The following is an 18,592-nucleotide window of genomic DNA, read 5'->3' as shown; positions in this document are numbered from 1 at the left end:
ATGGAAAAAAGCAATCAGCACAGTCTTTGAAAAAAACAACAACATGAGGGTGAGTAAATGGTGACAGAATTTTGTTGCATTCAGCTTGGAGTGTTCCTTTAAAGGGATACTCCACCCCAAAATGAAAATGTTGTCATTGATCACTTACGCCCATGTCGTTCCAAACCTGTAAAAGCTTGTCTTCGGAACACAATTTAAGATATTTTGGATGAAATCTGGGAGCCCTATGACTGTCCCATAGACTGCCAAGTGAATAACAGTGTCAAGGTCCATAAAAGGTATGAAAGTCGTCGTCAGAATAGTCCATCTGCCATCAGACATGCAATCTAGGTTATATGAAGCGACGGCAACACAAGTTTGTTTTGAAGAAAAAAACAAAAAACAACTTTATTCATCAATTCCTTTGTCAGCAGTCTCCTCTGTGTCTCTCAATATCACTGTATGCTGCATATGCTCTTCTGTATCATCTGACATAGGAATTGTTGAATAAAGTCGTAATTTTTGTTTTCTTTGCTTACAAAAAGTGTTCACGTTACTTCATATAACCCAGACTGCACGTCTGATGGCAGATGGACTATTCTGACGACAACTTTCATACCTTTTATGGACCTTGACACAGCTGCACCATGCTCACCCTCTTTTGACCTGCCCATATCTCCCTTCCTAATGCCTGGAAGAGTGTAACCAGGAGCTTTTCCACACTACACAACATCTACTGTAACGTATATGATTAGAGGATTGAATTCTAGCATTATTTAGGTCTGAAGTAAGTGGAAGTTGCTGATGGAGTAGATTCACATAGTTGCTGAACACCTGCTTTTGCAGTGAAGCAGACTGACTTAAGTACACTTATATAGACAACTTATAATATATACACACTAGATGAAAATCAAAAGATCATTGACAAGAAGTTAATGATACATCTGGAATCAATGTAAAAAAAACCTGTTTTTAATTATTAACACTTGAGTTAAAAGCCAAATAAAATCAAAATAATGCAGTATAAATTAAGATTGGATGAGACATGTTTGAACACATTGTATAATAGCCGATATATGCACTGCAGTGACACACATCAGAATCTCTAATAAGTGTCTTTGCAGCTGTAACCTGAATGGTGTGGCACAATGAGCCTAAACTAAATTGCTCACATTATAATCAATTAAACAGATTTTTAAAACCATAGTATAAATGGTGTAACAGAATCCCTACCAATTGAAACCATTGCCTAAAAAGTACCTTCATACCAACAAGCACTAAAACACAGTGGCGAACTGCAAAGCTTGGCAAAAGTTAAACTGCTATCTCTGGTGGAGACAGTGATGCTATTTTGGGCATTTTTGCTCTGTGTTAAATACTTTTCTTTGTATTTATCTTTTGTGTGTGTGTGCTGAAATGTTTTCTGTTACTCTTTCTAAATTACTTAGAAAACATAATCCGCTGGGCTTCAGAAAGTTCACAGCAGGTTAGAGCTGAAGATTAAAACATTTTAACCAATCAGTAAAATTTTGATTCTCATTTAAATGAAAATAAAATGATTCAATTGTGAAGTACATTGTGCAAATAAGTACACTGTACACTTATGTTATTTTATATGAATATTTGCCTCAATCATGCAGCTTCAATGCCAGGTAAAATAGTCTAGTTTAGTCATAATATAATTGGATAAATAACCCCCACCTTCACTTTCATATGCTAATATGGACAAAAAGCCATAGCCATAATGTTTGTTTCTCTGACAGTGGATTTCTTGATGCAAGGAGACATTTTAAATTCCCAGGTTGCCTTTGGTTGTCTGCAAAGAGGTAAATTCTCACAGTCGTCTGTTTAGCATTAATGCGGCAGTATTCCGCGAGGATCTGTGTGGAGGTGTGAGGAGTCCTGAATTATGTGTGTTATCAGTCAGACATCCTGAATCAACCTGCTCCACAGCGGCAGCCTTCATTCCCATTCTCACATTTTGATGATAAGCTGTGTAGTGACATCCGTCAAGGGATCTTGGACCCTCTCTGAGTATGTAAGCGTGTCTGAATGCAAGTGCATGAGCACTGTGGACTCTTGTCTCAACGGACGGCAGTTCTGAGAGAGACCGACATGTCACCGAGTTGTCAGCCGCACAGATCCTCGCATGTGCATTTACACACACTCATTCAAAAGCACACACACAATGACACCAGAGACATCACAGAGACCGTTGTCAGAGCAATAGACGGGTGAGATAATGTAGGTTGGGCAGCAGAAAGCACACCGGGGAGAGTCTAGTTCAAATTGAGGACAGCAAACAAATCAGAGTTGAGCCGAGTGCATTACCACACCTGGGGTTTGAGAGATATGAAGAGCGTCCCTCAGTTAATATGTATGCGATCCACCTGTTATGTTTGAGGCAGGGTTTCCTGTTGTCCTGCCTGATATACAATGTCACCAAGGATTTGTAACCCCTAGATAGACTGGCTTCAACCCACAGGATAATTATGAGAAAGTGGCATTCCTGCTCACTTGGGAAGGACAGATGGCTGCGGTATCAGCAAAATATGGCTCTGACTGTCACACTGAACCATGATCCAAGACAATATTGCATTTGCTTATACTAACCTATAATGAATTAGCTCGCAAATACACGTCTCCATGCTAAACATTAGTCATTTAGACAACATTATGACTTGGTCCAACGAACCGGCTCGCAGATAAATATAATTACCGCATCCTCATTGAATTTATTATGCAGTATTTTCATGTTCGCTGGTTTGGTATGTCGTGATTTTGAGGTTGCACACAGTTTAGTCTACAAAATGAATATCCTTTGAGAGAAAGAAAGAGCTGAAGGATGCATCGGCCTGCTCGGTTGGAGTCGGCTGTGGTCTAGTCATGTGTGAACTGGACTGGAAACTGCTGTTTCTGAGTCATTCGCATTGCGTAACCTGCAAACAACTAACATTTTGTTCAAAAAATATAGATTCGGGGTGGTTCCAGGGATCCTACAAGTTGTACATGCTGTGATGCTTAAAATGTCTCTTGGTTTCAGTCAAAACACATTCCTGCTGTGTAGCATCAGTGCTGAGCTGTATTTAATATACTGTAATTGTTTTTTTACTAAAACCACAGCGGATAATTCATGACAAACTTAGAACAGGCTCTTGCATTATTGATGCTAGGGCACTGCAGGTATCGACAAACGTCTGACTGATCTGGTCATTACATCACAGTGCTGAGTTACAGTAATGGACACAGCTCTGCTCCCTCAGGACCATCTCTTGACCTCTGTGAAGCTGGTTTAGGAGACGTAGCTTGTCTGATCTGGAAGCCCAGCCCATAAGCAGAACCATCATAGGATAAAACTCGCGCCTCTCATGGGATTTTAAGAACTACAATTCCCTGTGTACCCCAGGATTCCCTTCCATGCTGGGACTAAGTCTATTATCCTCAGATTCATGTAACGCTTTTCAAACCTGAAATAGTTAACCCTGGGTCATTGTGAACCCCAGGTAAACAGAATCCTGGGTTATCCTGTTTCACATTTGAACCACTCACACTTTACCCGGGGTTAACCATTATTCCTGGGTATTCGTAAGTAGGCCTGGGTATCTTTCAAAAATATTTTTAATACCGACACAATAAATCAGTGCAAATAATTGTAATAAATTTCAAATAGTTTTTGGTTTCCACATCTTTTAGGCTACATTTAAACTAGAGGGTTTTTGTTTTATAACACATAGCTTAGACAGAATATATTTTCTATTAATTCTTCACAGATTAACTGAAGAGCAATAGCCTCCTATGAGAATGTCCATTTCACTTCAGTTCTGTTCATAAGAAACCCAGAAAAACATTTCTACGGATGTTACATGAACCTAATAAACATGATTACAACACTATATGATTTGTATGTGATTTCATGAGATTCTGCCTATTTTCATAACAATACATTGTGTTTACATGAGAAATGCTAAGCAGGTGTAGCGATTAGCTTGATATAAAAGGCTACAAATAACATATTTCAGCAACATTATATGGCCAAAACACACATTAGATCGCAATCGGAAGTTCTTACAAGCACTCGATGGAGGTTTTCGGTCATGTGGTGTGGATGAAGATTTTTTTCTGAAACGCAGCAGACGGCTCCGTAAGCGTTCAAATCTCTCTTGCGGTACTTTGATATCAAATACCTGTTGATCTGCACAGTGCCGTGTCAAGTCGAACACATAGTGTTTTTCCTTGATTAACTTAGGTATCGAAATTTGGTCCCGAACGACAAGACTTTTTTCGATACTCGATGGTATTGAGGCAATTAATTTGGTGCCTAAAAAGTATCGAACTCAATACCCAGCCCTATTCATAAGCTGACATTTCAAATTGTACATTTCTAAACCATAGGTCAGGGGTCGGGAACCTACGGCACGCAGGCCAACAGTGGCACGCAGAGGGATAATCGCTGGCACGGAGCAATAGGGAAAACTGCATACTGACATACATTTTGAGGTAATAACTTCTCATAGTCACACAGCCTGTTAGGAGCTATAAATACTATTAAAGTGTGCCAATTAACTTGCGCTAGTCTACGGATGCGCGTGACCACTGCACATACTAGGCGCTTTCAGATCAAAACCTCATTGGTCTAACAGTGCTCGTCAATGTCAAAATGACTGAGATGGCCAATCAAATCAAAGTAGGCGGTGTTTACTGTTCACAGAAGCAGAGCGCGAAGCGTCAATTTAACGTTAAAGAGAGCAGGGTAAGATGAAGCTGCAAATCATTTAATATAAGTCTTTTAACGATACGTTTTATGATTGAAATGTTAAATGACCAACAGCTATATCCAGTCATGCAAACTACTTTTCTTAACAAAAAAAAAATGTCTCAAATATGCCACTTTTAGAGAGAGAGAGAGAGAGAGAGAGAGATGTAAATTGTCTGTGTCTCTCTACATACAATGAAGCTGAGTTTAGTTACTTAAAAAACAGCGATTTTAACCCTCCTCGTTGCTGAGAAATGTAGCGATTCAGTATCGATTAATAAAGGTCGCATTGAAGTGCTGACAAGATTATGAGCTTCTGAATGTTTCTTTTTGCACAGCACAAACTCAGATCTCTGTGTGCGAGTGGTGTGTGTGTGTGTGCACGCGCGCATCAGTTAAAGCGGCGCATTAATGTAGAACAGGGATTAAACTGAACGGTTTTAACGCATTGGCCAAAAGTAAAAAAAAATCCTCAGAAACTATTTGCATGAAAATCAAATAGGCCTATTGCTTATTTAATCATATAATAAAAAATGTTTGTACAGAATGCATTTTTTTCTAAAAGTACTTTTCTGATTATAAATTGAGGTTTCAGCCTCCAGTTGACACATTTTCCATTACCATTTGACATTTTTCCCCTCAAATGTTGTAACAACTGCTATACATTGTGCAGTGTTTTTGTGACAGTTCAAAGCATGTGAATATGAAGAACTGTTGTCTGTTGTGTTGCTAAACATTTAGCATTAACATACTAACACTGCATCATTTCATGTGGGGTTAACACAGCAAAAGCAGTGCTAACTCTGCTCTGGAGCAGGGTTTCATAACTCCGGGGTAAAAAGGAGTGCTAACCCCACTTATAAATTACAAGTGTGAAATGTTTCTTTACATCTAAAATTAGGAACAAAATGGAAATTTGGGGTTTAGAATGATGATGAACCAAGTGCAGTGTGAAAGGCCCTTGAGTGCTGGTTCTGGATGGGCCCATGGGTTAGAGATTTCCCCAGCAGCGCTGTGCTCTGCTGCACTGTGATTGGCAGCGGGGGTCTGGACATCTGCAAAAGAGCAGGAACTGAAATTTCCTGTGATGCCGGGAACGGGCAGAGAGCCAGTGATAACTCCAACAAGGGTAATTCATTAGCATCCACACTAAGCACAGCGAGACCTTGTTTCTCCCTCTTAAATTCAGATTATCACAGTCTGCTCTTCCACTTGCCCTACTTTTCCGGCTTCTCCTGTCCCCTCTGCACTTGTTTACGTGTTTCCCCCTGTGTGTGCGTGAAATGATCGTTTAGTCAGGCCCTATATGGACGACGAAGGCTATCGGACACTTTTTTGAGCTGTATATTTGTGCATCCCATGTTATGCTTACATGGAACACCAAACGAACGATTCGATAAAATCGAATGGAATGCAGTGGAATGTGATGTTGACACAAACATCGCAGCGCCCACCCTGCCCCCTCTCCTTCTGCTCCTGAGACGCTTATCGCCCGTGACAGATTAGGGCACTTGTCGTCGTCTATGTTTAAATCCTGTCGTCGTGATGGGAGTCGACGCAGGAGTCTAGGCGTTCTGTGGAGATAGACAGGTGCACCGAGGACAGGAAAGGGACAGGGAGAGTGCACAGAGGGAGAGAAAGATGGGGTGAGAGGAGGAGACCAAGACAGAGGGAAAGAGAGGTAGGGCAGATGAAAAGTAGAAGTGGTGCTAGTGATGCCCGCTGGATTCATGGCGGATTCAACAAACTCGAGGCTGACCCCAGCTGTGATTGGCTCATGTTGTGTCACTCATGAGGCCACAGCAGCATGGCCTCGTGGATCCATCCTGCCTCTTTGTGAGCACTATAAATAGGATAGGGGCCCCAAGCTCCTACTATAATGAGATTAAATCCAACCAGCCTTAACGTCCAGTGTGAACTGAGCATCACATCTGTATCTTGCTTCGGAAAAGGGCAGTGTGTATGGGTAAGCGCATGAAAACTAGAGTTTGCATGGCTGTTTTTGAGTTCAATTCTTGATAGACTTCCTGCTGGTAGAGTGTATGTTAATTTAGTCTGCTTAAACTCTGCCTCTTAATTCTAATTGACTGCAAGCTCGCATTCAGTTCTGCCTCCATCCAATCAACAACCGATGGACAGAACCAAGTACTCGCCTTACATTTTTGTCTTTTTCTATAATCCATTTCTCTCAGATGAAGGACATAAAACAGAATAAAAGATATGCTGTTATTTCCTTTACATTGCTAGTTTAAAGTTAGCAAGTTGCTGAAATTTCAGAATAGTAAGTAAACAAATAAAAAAACTACAATAATTTTTTTATCCACCTTATTTTTAACAAATAAAAAAACTACAATATCATTAGGTGGAACAAAATTATTGTAGTTTTGTTATTTTTACTCATTAGAACAGCTATGGCTCCTAATGTCATTCGCTTCCAGTTATTTTTAGCTGAACAAAACAGCTCATTTTTGGTTATTATTTCAGTATTATTTACTATTTCATTTAAGAATATTTTCGGACAGAGTGTGCAAGCATTGTGGACTTCACACAACTGCATGCCCCCCATATTGTTTTTGTAGTATCAGTGTTTAAGGATTTGATAAGGCAGTTTATACTGTTCCTGCAATTTCACCACACCTCCACTTAGGGTGTGCCGTTTTTTTCTTGTGATCTGTCCTTTATCAGGGCAATGTGCTTAACACCACAGTACCATAAAAATTCTTCAGCAACCTGTGTTTTACTCTAATGGCTGCAATCAGCTTGTCAGGCTGGATTTTATGTCAGATGTGTTTTTTGTAGTTAAATGGCTCTCTTCAAGTTAAAGGGCCCTTTTTTAACGATCTAAGCGCATGGTCTAGAGCGCATAGTGCAGGTGCACTCAGGGCATGTCCGAATCCACTTTTGTTAGTTTAACAACGGGAAAATGGTTGATGTGCCCGGGCGCATGGTCTAAACGGGTTGTCCCTATTCTCTTAATGAGTAATGGGTGTGTTTTGGGCATAACATGCAATAAACCAATCAGAGTGTCATCTCTAATTCCCTTTAAGAGGCAGTTGCGCTCGTGCCATGATGGATTTGCTATTTACACAGCAGAATTTGCAAGCGCAAAGACAGAATGCATCTCTAGAGATGAAACGGAGCTGCTCATGTGCGAACAAATTGGTAGCCTAATTCTGATACATGCAATGACTTTCCATTATGACATGTAGGCATTTTTATATTTATGTACACAATAATAATCTTTTACATTTAAATCTTCTATTGTTTCATATTTAAAAATGTTTGTGTGCTGCTGCTCGTGCCTGTGTATAATGAGCAAAGTGAACGCATGTTGTGGACCCGCCCAGAGGTGCAAATTCTACTAACGCGCTCTTTTAATAACAAAAAAAATTGCGCCATAGACTTTAGACTTTAGACTAGGTTTGAGTTTGTCTATTGCACAGTCTATTTTCAGTGCCTCAAAATAGCAACGCGTCAACAATGCACCTGAACACGCCCCTTTTTTAGACCAGCACGCCCAGTGGTGCACAAATAGACACAAATGAAATGCATTTTTTATTTAAAGAAGGGAGGGAAGGGAAGGATAGATAGATGTGTGTGTCTTGATTTAGCAAAAACACTTGCGCCGCGCCTTGCACCACATTGTACCGGGTGTATGATAGGGCCCAAAAGGTCCAACCAAAATTAGGCAGTTCTCATGACAAGGAAGGCCAATTCTGGCACTGCGGGCACGTGTTAGCGAAAGTGTTTGTGAGTATGTGCCTGTATGTGCGAGTGTCACTGACTATTTGCATGTGTCTGGGGACAGAGTGAGAGACGACCAGTCTGTTTGGCCATACTGCTGGTCGGCACGCTCCAGAGCAGACGCTCTTAAAGCATGGCTGCGGCTCACCAGGGGCTATTGGTGCTCTACAGTTTTTCTAACCCTTTAGCTGCTAGGGGTGGGCAGTATGACTAAAATCTTAAAACATGATTTAAATTAATTATATAATCATATATAATCTTTTTATCTATATGTATATATACACATAACTGACATAGGCTATATGTTTATATTTTTATATCATCAAAAATGGCTTTTTAAATTGAATAATTTAAACAAATACATTTTTTTCAGACTGTCTAGTAAATTAATTACTTAACAAATGAAAGGTACTTCATCTGATTTCATTTTCTCTTTTTATTTGGATCTTGATGGATGCCTTCCAAAAGATGATTATTCATAACAAATGAATGATAAATCTGGCATCACTGCCCAAACAGCTTCACATTATGTAACATGAGTTAAAAACAAAATAAAGTAATATTACAAAAGCACAATGAGCCGCATTCAAAGCCACTGCACATCAGCTGGATTTTGTTGTTATGTTGCTCAGCAACTGAAAACAACTAAGCACAACGCTATGGGAGTTTGACAACACTCCTTAATAACAAGTTCTTCTTCATTCTGTTTAGGTTTGGATACATTCCGCTCTGTTTTTTTTCACATACATCCATGTTTTTTATTGCTGTCACATGTAAATAGAAAAAAAGGGTTTCTACCATTGTAAGTAAAGCTTTTCTACTGCCCTTTATTTCTGCCCTTTTTTCATCCCTCCACCAATAATTGCTTCCTCCGCTGCATCCACTCGATCCACTGCCAATAAATACTCCCAGTGCACAGTCAGTAACCACAGTGCTTCCTATATGTCTCGCCTTCAATTACCATCATAAATATCAGTTGAAACATGATGTCTACGTGCATTGATGTATCGCTTGGCTGAGCAGTGATTGAAGTCCATTCATCAGAGGGTGGTCAGATGTGGAAAGATAGAGAGAAAGAGATTTACTTTCTGTGTACTGAGGAGTGACAGAATAGATTGTGAAAGATGGAGTGCTACGAGATACTCATGAGAAGAGGTAAAAGGAGCTGAAAAGAATGATTTTGTTCATGAGCGAGTGGGAGAGGGAGGACCAGATAAGACAAATGTAGCTGCAGAAACAAAGATGGTCTATGAATAGCCCATTTTTAGTGCATAAGTTAAGATGCACAGCCTAAATGGATCCTTCAGCATAACCAGCCATAGACCCAAGTGTCTAAAATAATCCAGCCACTTTTCCAATTGAAGATAAAATGACAAACTCTCAAATAAAGCTCTTTCTCAATGTGATGCAGGCCATTCCCTTAAAGTAGCCCGACGTCAAGCACAATCAAATCACATGAACTATAAAAGAGTGTGAAAACACTATAAATAAAAGCCAGTGGGATTCGATTAGAAAGCATAACATCACCAAGCCAGAGTCTGAGTTGTTCTTTCTAGTAAAAGCAAGTCAGTGTCAACCATTGCTGATGCCCATTTGCTGATAGAGATCAAACATTCAGAGAAAATTGATTTTGGAGGGGCTTCACAGCTGGAGTGGCACAGAGAGACAGACGTCAGGCAGCGCCTCTGCATTGTGAAAAAGAACCTGACACTTCCTCCAGACAGTCTAACTTAAAATATAATTAGGTTAATTTTTCTTTTTAAACTGTTTAGCTTTGACAGAGTTTTAAAAAACAACTCTGTGACTAGCGTGTAGCCTCAGGGTGAATGTGGTTTAAGCAAAATGCTCCATGGAATAGATTTCTTCGCTCTCCCACTAATGACTGTTTTTGCCTTTTCTATCAATGAGCATAATTATTATCCTCTCACTATAACTTAATTAATCCTAAGAAATATAGGTGTGATACCTATGTTGAAGTGAATGTACCCTCGTAGGCTTCTGTTTAAAACTTTTATTGCTCTCCACTGTTAACAATTCAGTGCCACTCATCTGTCTATCAGTGCCATTCTGCAAGGCCAACTACCATAACCTGGAGATTGATTTTACAATTCAACATTGAATAAGATACAATTACCAAATGAAAACACTGCTCACATCCTTATTCTGTTTCATACAATTAAACTCATTTCGATTTCCCTCATTATACCAGTCAGCATTCATGATATGTTTATCATACTCTGGTATCATATCATTGTGTCTTTATAAATTTTGTGTGACAAATCAATTGTGAAGGTTGCCATATTAGATAAAATCTCATTAATAAACTGCCTGGCACAGAGAGGGAAGACAGGAACTCAGATTTACACCGTGTTAAGAACTCAAGTGTAAATCAGAAGAGATAGATAGATCTCTAGGTAGGTGATACATGTCAAACTAACATCTACTCGAATGCCATGACCTATGGTTTCCTAGCAAAAAACTGCCCAGAGAATAACACTGCTTGTGCCTGCGTCTTCCCCATGTACTGAGACACCGTGTGATTCTTCTTTCACATACACAAAGTTATGTTAAAATACCTGCTTTGGCAAGTTTTCTAGTAAACACAGTCGGTATGTCTTAAGTCAGTGCTTCCCAATCCTGGTCCTGGAGAACCCCCAACACTACACGCTTTTGGTGTCTCTCTTATCTGACACACACATTTGAGGTCTTGGAGTCTTCACTAATGAGCTGATGAGTTGAATCAGGTGTGTTTGAATAGGGAGACATCTAAAATGTGCAGTGTTGGGGTTCTCCAGGACCAGGATTGGGAACCACTGTCTTAAGTGAATGTAAACAGATGTGAAAGAACCCGTATGTGTGTCAGTATTAGGTCCATGCCTTGGTCTTAAAGAGACAGCAGCCAATAAATACCGGTTTCTGTCTGCTAATCAAATAACACCACAGCTCTAACAAAGATTAATCTGTATTTAACTTGTGCAGTGAGCACTATTGTGTTAAACTTAATTATTACATTTCTGCACCTAAATTCTGATATTTGTAACTGTGATTTGTTGTTTTCATCTATGCTTGTAATTTGTGTAATTGTTCTTGTTTTATTAATAACTTTATTAGTTTAGCTAGTACGTTTTGCTGTTGTATAGACTTACTTAAAGTACGTTTTTTTGTTTGTTTGTTTTGTTTTTTTGCTGATCCGAAAAATGATCTGATCCATGACTCAAAATCTGTATATGATCCGATCCATGAATTTTGTGATCCGTTGCACCACTACAGGCTAGCATTCGCGCCCCACATGCATCACTGAGGCTTGGGCACCCATGACCCTGATGTCGCCTCACCAGCTGTCCTTTCCCACACCACTTTTGGTATGTATTAACCACTGCAAAGCGGGAACACCCCACAGAATCGTGCTCTGAACCAGTTGTCTAGCAATCACTTGCCCATTTTTCCTGCTTCCAAAACATTAAATTCAAGAGCTGACAGTTTACTTGCTGTTTCATATACCCCACCCCTTGACAGGTGTCAGTGTAATGATATAATCAAATGTTATTCACGTCAGTGGTGTGTGTGTGTGTGTGGATGATCAGTATGTATTTATATAATATAAAAACAAATAGACAGATACATAGATGGATAGATGATCGATAGCAATGATATGTGTCTGTAATGTAAGATAGATTGGTGCAGAGAGAGATGAAGAGATGATGGTGCTGAAGAAGACAACTCTACAGTGACACAAAGGTAGCTCTTGATGACTCACTCCCTCCCTCTTTTTCTGTATCTCTTTCTTTCTCTCTCTCCAGTCTGGATTAAAATAACAGAGCCCCAGCAGCCCCAGCCTGCAGAGGGGGAGTTATGCTTTCCATCTCAGAGACAGGGTGATACGCTAAAAATACCCCTCTGTGTGTGGGCTGCACGAGGAGATCAGGGCGGGCGTGCAGCTCTGGAAGCTGGCTTGTACATTACAGATTTGGTATATGCAGCATGAGACTCTGAGGTCTTCTGCTTTTACTGGAATCGGGCTGGTGTCAATATCCCTGATTGGCTCATTACATGGATCAGTGTGTTAATTTTATTTCCAGTTCAGTTGTGATGTCTCTAATGGTGTCTCTGAAGGGCCTTTAAGACAGCCATCTGACAACTGCTCTCTTGATTATGGAATTCCTTCACTCAGTAACTTCTTTGTCTTGGTCATTACATTAGGAAATGATGTTCGATTGGTGCTATTAACAAATCAATATGTCGTTATGCAGTGAAATGGAGCATCGCAGCTTACTTAAGGGTCTATTTTTGATTACGTAAGATGTAAACAAAGCTCAATACTTCCATTTTTCAGATCAGCTATTGTGTCTGGGAATGAAATAGTTTCACGGTCCTCCCAGTCCATTTATATATTAATTCCTATGACGTGTTATGAATCCCAGTATCCTGAAACCAGTGAGAATGGAAATGCTCAAGTGCTGCTGAGTGTTGAAAACAGATGGATGCTAATCGCAAGCAACCCTCATTAAAACAAACACTTGTTCAGGGCTTCCCCCTGACATTTCAGTTCACTAAAGCTTGTTAAAAGATGTGAATACTGGAAAACAGATTCTTAATAGTTTCCCATTATTCCTCATGGCCCCTAGATGCACAGGGACGATTTCCATATAAAAGGTTAGTGAGCTTAGTTGCACTAGGGAATGAAAGGAGTGAACGTAGTGGGGGGAGAGAGAGCCTTTGGGGTGCCAATGGCTGTACTCAGTGGGAATTAGTCAGATTTGAGTTTTTATGCAGGGAGCTGGCAGGCTGTTGGCTGCTTGGCTTGGGCAGTGGAGAGGAACACTAAAGAGGAAATTGTGATACTGGTTGATTTTTTCCATTCAGTTACAATGAATGGCGACTGAAATTTTAAAGCTTTAAAAAGATATGCAAAAACATCATGAAAGTCATGAGAAGTTGTGTGAGGAACAGACTGAAATTTACATTGTCATTGATGAATAATCTGTGAAGTAAAGAAATTGTCTGACTCAAACAATTACTTTATGAATTACAACTTAAATTTTGTTCCATTTATCAAACAAAGCTACCAGAAGACTATAGTGTGCAAGATGTATGGACCAATAGTATGTAGTTTATATTTTTGTGTCTTTTTTAAAGCTTGAAAGTCTCAGCATTTTCTTCTTTTTCTTCTCAGTCACACTGGTTAGGAAAGACACAAATGCTGATGTTAATGCTGACAAAATTATCTGGGGTGTATTTTTAGCGAAGACGGAGTACTGTTCTTGAAGTCAGCAGTGTGCTAACATCATTTGGCTAATAAGAACTGAAAGGTATCCCACAAGGACTTTAACGAGAATAGAGATATCAAGCAAAAGAACAAATAAATGCAGTGTTACTTAGATATCGGAAACAGACAGGGAGCAGGACGGTAGTAAAACAAGTTTTGTGGCAGTCTATCATGTCTGCACAGGACTCCGACATCACACACCACTGAAGAGTCACTGTATGTGTAAAACCGAGGCTTATATGGAATTTGGAAATGCATCCAGCCATAATATAGATAGTAAAAGCAATCTTCTCAATGGCTCTCTGAGAAATGACTGTACAGCTGAATCAATGGTATCAAGGCTCTAAAGCCTCTTCCTGAGGGCAGATGCCTGGCTTGTCTCTAATGGTAGAGCTCTCACTGTTGGGACACTTTCAATGGGGTGCTTCTGATCCTGTCTGTCAGATAATCTGCTGTAATCCCCTGCTCTCTTATCTGACTGGAGCATGGTGTCCGGCAAGATGACTTCACGCCAGGAAGCACAGCATGGCCAACCTACCTCTTTTCAGTTCTGCCCGCATGTTTGTGCGGGACTGTGACACAGGGCATAGCCTCCAGTGCAGATTGAGCTTCCATGCTTACCTGCCCTCTGGGAGCTGGTCACTCACCTGTCTCGAGGGAAGAGGCTGAGCTACAGAACATCAGGAGCCTTGCAGGTTTCACCATGACTCTAGCTGCTGGAAGAGAGTGTTCCACACGCTCCCTTAAATATCTCTGTGAGTCAGAGCGGGGACTGATGAGACAGTTTGCTGTAATGCACTGCCAAAGGGACAGAGTGCCACAATAAAAGCTCGATCACATGGTTTCAGCTGCTGATTAAAGAGCCAGCGATGTGACAGCATCATATACAGTCACCACAGATTTTATGATTGCCCCCCACTCCCCTATATCTACCCTCTCCTCTGGCCCCTCCTGAACACAGCAATCAACCAGGTGCTAAATGCCTGGGTGAGGAGAGGGGGAGGCAGTCATCGGGGGTGTTGGTTTGCACTTGGTGCACAAGCAACAAGCATCTGTGCTTGGCAGCGGAGAAGGTGGAGGCAGGAAATAACTGTCACTCTCCATTCAGGCTGCCGTGCTGGGAACGGGCGAGCGGGCAGTGGTGGTTGGGGGTCGAGGAAGGCGTTGATCATTAACTGAAAGGGAGAGAATTTAGGTTTTTCTTTTTGTTTTGTTTTTTAGTGAGGGGTCTTTTGCTCTACCCACTTAAAGAATTCACTGTGCTCCACTGATGGACTACAGCCGTGTGCTCAGGGAGCTTGAGAGTCTCCAGGGCCCAGGATTTGAGTTTACTGGTAGTAAGAAATCAGTAAGAGGGTCATTGGATGGAGTGAGTCTGTAAATCCTCCATGCTGTCCCTCAAATACTGTACACCAAGTTTTAATTAATTGAATCAGCTTCTTGACTCAAACTTCAAAGCCTTTTGAAGCCCAGAGTATTAATGGAACTTAATCAAATTCTTTTATTATTGCTCTGTAAAGTGAGAACATTCAGAATGAGCTACCGGAACACTTTGTAGTGGCTAATGGGACTAAGTTCTGCAGGATGTACTTGAGGCAAGCTCTTCAGATGAGGGGTCGATGGTTCACCTATAAATTTGGGATCACATTGTGGTGGCATTAAGATTGTGATCTCGGAGGAAAAATGGGGGTAGTTTTAGTGCATGCATTTATTTGGTGATTTTTAGTCCAAATCCTTGCAACTCAAAGCTACTTCTTTTAGAGCATTTTACACACTCTATTACTCATAGGCCCAGATTTATATTCAATTAATTTCAAAACTGCTATCTCAAAAAGCTCTGAACGAATCGTCTCTGCTCGCACTATCCTGGACTGTGTAGAGGACGGTACAACATTTATCAAATTACTTTAATTGTGCTGTCACATTCAGGCAGCCTCTTGGATGTTAGGAAGACATCCTCATTGTGTGAAGCCTTCAGGGGGCACATGTGTGAGCTATTATGAATTTTAATTCTTCCCTCAGGATTTTTACCGTATAACCATTTCTTTTATTTTTAGACTTCGGTGTGCATCAGTTTGAGCACCTTTGTATTTGAAAGCAGTAATTGCTTTTCTTGTCTTCTGGAATTATTGTAAGGTTGCAGCTTTTTACAGTCACTCCTGGGTCATTTAGCGAGACACAGAAGATACATAAACAACCCAATCAATTCGCTAGGGTCTGATTTCAGAGGCACAGGGATGTGCTGATGCTAATGTGTTATCTTGTATAAGAAACTCAACCAGCTGGCACAAATCCTTTCCTCTGTGCCCCCTATGATCATCATGTCATTGTCCAGAGTGCTACTCTCCAGGGGTTCTGTTATCATATCGCTGAATGAAAGCCAGTGAGCTGCCAATGGCATATCCTGCACTCACAGCGTGTGAAAAAGTGTGTTGTGTGTGTATTTTGCGAATACATTATCTGTGATGAAAGCTTAATGCATTTTTCCACATTCATTGACTGAAGCAAGATAATTGCTGCTTCTTCTTCCACAATTATTTTATGATTATTAATACATGCCATTTGCATACATACATGTGTAACTTGATGTTAGTCCTATTTAGAATAATGCCTAAAATAGCAAACATCATATTCCTTCAATTCTTGGAGCTCGGTTTTGAATTTTCAGGAGTTAGCGACACAGTTCCACACAAACAAACACACAAAAATACCCTTTGATTGTGTGTCTATGAGGGTATAGCAAGTGTGTCTCTTGTGCCTCATAAACAAATGAGAACTCCAATATCCCAGCATGCATTCTGCTTGCTTTTTATTCTGGGCTGAGTCACAGCTATAGACACAAATTACAGAGAAGGAGGCAGTAAAAGGCAGAGATCTTTGAGAGACAGAAGAGACAGACTGGTAAAAAGCCAGAGACGGAGAGAAGGAGGTAGAATGAGGGTGAAAGAGAGGGGCTCAAATCACAACACAAGAAAGGGGTGGAGAGGGGGAAACTGGTTGACAAGGCTTCTCCTTTCTTATTGTTTACTCCTTTGTGGATAGTCTCTGAGCAGCACAAATGTCACATGACTACAGGAGGCATTAAAGTGAAGCACAGACAGAAAAGCAGGAGCGTTCGTGCGCCCACACAGTCACTCTCTCTCTCGCACACACACACACACACACACACACACACACACACACACACACACTACCTCTACAGGCATGAATACAGTGCACAAAAAGCAACACATTCTAAGCGAAAGGCACCGTGTTAGAGCTTGTTCTTCATAATAGGAAATGGGTTTACAGAAAGCTGCTATTTCTACTGTGCAGTAAAGCCTGACTGCTGTAGTTATGCAGATAGTGACAGGCAGTGGTACGTTGACTCTTTAAGGTCAACTGTGTGTTGTCATGTATAATTGGTGTTGCAGTTGTTGCTGGAAAAATAAAATGGTTTTGGAAGAAGCCGGTCATGCACCTAGGGCATGTAAATATTTAGATAGGCCATGACTCACCCCCCTCCTTCTTGCTCTTCCTCTTCTCCTTCATGTTTTTGCTCTCCTCAAGCTGTTTTAAGTACTTGTGAACACCATCTTCTATTGCTCACGTTTCTCAGTCTTCCCGTCGCTGCAAGAGGAATTCTGTGAGCTGCAAGATAAGGAGTGTGAGAACAGGAAAAAAAAGAAGGAGCAACTGTAAAAAGGAAGGATTTAGATTTAGGAGAGTGATATAGAGGGAAGAGGAGGTGTAGGTCAAGAGCCTGAGGCAGTGTTTGTCTCGAGGGGCATATAGAGACGACAGGCAGGGCCTGTTTACTGTGGATTCACATCACTCAGGATCTCCAGAGAGAGAGGACGGCAGCTGCTAAAAAGAACTAGCACCATCACGTTTTAAGTGCCGCACATCTGTGTGATAAAGAAAATGTAAACAACTGGCATAAAATACAGATTTGAACCTAGGCGTAGTCCAGATCCGGCTCACCAGCTGCTGTGCAGAAACAGGAGCTTTCCATAGCCACAGGCTAAAACTACCTTTAGTTCTGCAGTTAGGGGCAGGAGACGAGCTCAGATGCCTCATGCACTGCGTGTGGGAAGAGGGGTGTTAGTGTTTTGTCTGTGAACAGCAAGGGAGTGAGTGGGAGGAAGAGTGACTGACAGCGCGAGAGAGAGAGCCTGAAGTCTTGGCAGGCGCCTAATTCTGACGCTTCACTTCTAAAGTGTAGGCTATGGTTTGAGGTTTCGCTGGTGCTGGTACCCATAATTCCTGGCATGACTCAGAGGAGGCTGGAACAAGAACTGAGGAATTGGGAATCATGCAAGAGCCCTCTCTTTCTTCTGTTCGGCTCCTCTCGCACTGTGCCCATAACCTCTGACCCCAATATGAGCTTCATGGCCAGCTGCTTTTTCAGATGTATGAGGCTCCGATGCAGCATACAGGTGAACCCAGCCATATGGTTTGAGGATGAGCTATGTACTTTGCACTGTTTCTAACATTCTCCCTGTCTTTTATTTTATCTGCTTTTGCATTTGGATTTGGTGGCATTATATGCCTTGTTTACTACTGGCGAATGACCTGCGACAGGTTTCAGCTCTGCAGTCATTAGGCTCTCTGGATGAATAGTCTTCATTCATTATCACAGAGCCATGATAACTGAGCAAATATAGTACGTCTATTATAACCCCAGATGAGGCCAGACACTGTATCTGGTACTTTGCCACTAGTCACGTTTAAAGCTAAAAGTGTGTGGATTAGTCCTTCCACAGATGTCTGTTTAGTCTAAAGCTTAAAGCAGTAGTTCACCCATATACATTAATGCCACATTATTATTATTATTAACTCACACATGTGGTTCCAAACCTTTATGGTTA

The 18,592-nt window shown here is 41.0% G+C and overlaps 1 protein-coding gene across 1 annotated transcript in view; it reads left to right on the top strand.

Annotated features, from left to right (window-relative positions):
* Positions 1-18,592, top strand: part of LOC109110286 (cAMP-specific 3',5'-cyclic phosphodiesterase 4C-like) — a 43,061-nt gene that overhangs the window by 8,612 nt on the left and 15,857 nt on the right. The window lies entirely within an intron of this gene.

The sequence above is a fragment of the Cyprinus carpio genome, chromosome A3 (assembly GCF_018340385.1).
Source record: "Cyprinus carpio isolate SPL01 chromosome A3, ASM1834038v1, whole genome shotgun sequence".
NCBI lineage: Eukaryota > Metazoa > Chordata > Actinopteri > Cypriniformes > Cyprinidae > Cyprinus > Cyprinus carpio.
The sequence above is the reverse complement of the archived record's forward strand: the minus strand, read 5'-3'. Positions and strand labels throughout refer to the sequence as shown.